Source organism: Austrofundulus limnaeus, unplaced genomic scaffold, assembly GCF_001266775.1.
Source record: "Austrofundulus limnaeus strain Quisiro unplaced genomic scaffold, Austrofundulus_limnaeus-1.0 Scaffold356, whole genome shotgun sequence".
Taxonomy (NCBI): domain Eukaryota; kingdom Metazoa; phylum Chordata; class Actinopteri; order Cyprinodontiformes; family Rivulidae; genus Austrofundulus; species Austrofundulus limnaeus.
This window is the reverse complement of record NW_013952758.1, coordinates 29,969-31,835: the sequence shown is the minus strand read 5'-3', so window position 1 is coordinate 31,835 and position 1,867 is coordinate 29,969. Positions and strand designations below refer to the sequence as shown.

Genomic DNA, 1,867 nt, shown 5'->3' with positions numbered 1-1,867 from the left:
GACATGAAATTTTCACCAGATGTTGGTAACAACCCAAGTGATCCATACATACAAAGAAATCAAACCATAAATGTCCATTGTTGTTTTCAACAATGGTTTTTAAAATCCCAGTTTGTTTCAATGTAAATGTTACATAATGGAGGCGTACAGTGACAATAGACAAAACTAAAGTTAATTGTCTCACAAATTGTTCTGTTATCCTTGTGTCTAAAAGTCAACTGTATTTTATATCAATTAGAGTCTTTGACATCTGTATATAAGGTCTACTCATCAAGGCTAATCTATATTCATCATTTGATCAAAAACAATAAATAAACAACACTAATATCATTATAACTTACAGTTTTTATTCATTTAGCAATAATATAAAGATAAAAATAATAAAACTTTTATTCACAGTGAAATATATTGTATTAATAATATGTTGTAACCACCCCTAAACAATGTTGCAACTGTCCCCGGCACAGGGGTCAGTTGCAACATCTGACTTTTCATTTTCAAATGCAAATTGTGAAGAATGTACATGCTTTAATCATCTATAAATGGTTTTGACTATTAACAGACAGATGTAAGTTTATTGTATTAAAATTTGGTTTGTCTAATTCAAACCAACTCTGAGTAACAGAGTCAAATGTAAAAAGTGTTGCAACTGTCCCCGGTCTCCCTAAATAAAAAGTTCCTCTTTCTGAGAACAAATCTTTAAAATACTAAAAGTCATTTCACCAATGGAAACTGTGTTTCTACATAGGATAACAGGTTACAACCTTGTAACTTTGGCAACTGTTGGTGGGCCAAATCAAATGGCTTGGCGGGCCAAATTTGGCCCGCGGGCCCCATTTTGGGCTCCTCTGCTTTAAAAAAAGATCCACATTCTGCTGTTTAAAGCAGCTCATATTTAATGTTTGCATCCTTTTCTCCTCAAACTGAATTTCTGCATAAAACATAAGCCCATCCAAACATCCACAGCTCAGAGAAAAGATGTGGCTTCACTCACCTCAGACCGAACAACACATTCAGTTCATCACAGGAAACAACTTCTTTCTGATGAAATCCAACAGAAAACAGCTTCAGTCCTGCAGAAACACTCCGAACGTTTGGAGAGAAATCCAGCCGAGCATCCGAACCGGGGGAGGGTCCTGAAGTGGATCCAGAACCTGGAAAAAGTGAGTGACAGGAGGAGGGAGGAGGGAGGAGAAAAGAAAGGAGGAGGAGGAGGAGGAGGAGACAGAGTGGTTGTTTGATCTGCTCAGACCTTTAATAATAACAACTCAAATTAGAAAAATCTGAGAAAAAAACAGTTTATTTACAGAAAAAGCAGACTTTTTATACAAACTTCAAATAATTCTGCATTTCTCTAAAAGATGTTTAGGAAAATGTTAAATGTTAAAACCATCAGGAACACAAATAAACCAGAGTTTTCCGAGTCTCCTCTCGGTCCTTGTTTCTCACACACCTGCTCCTAATATCCTGACGCTCACACCTGCTTTGTGTTTGTCCTGTTCTCCCTCAGCTCAGGAACTGTAATCTGACCGAAAATATCTTTCTTCTTTTAAACTGTTCCTTTAATCCGTGACAGGATCTGCCTGCTTTCATTTTACACAGATAAAAGTTGTTTATATGTTTACATTTTTTAAATTTATTTATTTTATTAACGGGTCCCCATTCCTGGGGCCCAACAAACAAAATACAACTTAACAATAAAAATCAAACAACAACACAAATCTCAACACTTATAACATAATAAAATAAAATAAAAGAAACAAATTACAATAAAAATAAAACCATTGTAAATTTCATAATAAAACATTAACTTAAACCCCTAAAACATGAATCAATTGACAACCTCTCTTATAACACAACATAATAA

General features: G+C 34.7%; 1 protein-coding gene across 1 annotated transcript in view; it reads right to left on the bottom strand.

Annotated features, from left to right (window-relative positions):
* Positions 1-1,196, bottom strand: part of pear1 (platelet endothelial aggregation receptor 1) — a 59,408-nt gene extending 58,212 nt beyond the window's left edge. The window contains exon 1 of the mRNA XM_014023070.1: positions 995-1,196. The gene's annotated coding sequence lies outside the window, so the exon portion shown is untranslated. The remainder of the gene's footprint in view (positions 1-994) is intronic.
* Positions 1,197-1,867: the final 671 nt, after the last annotated feature.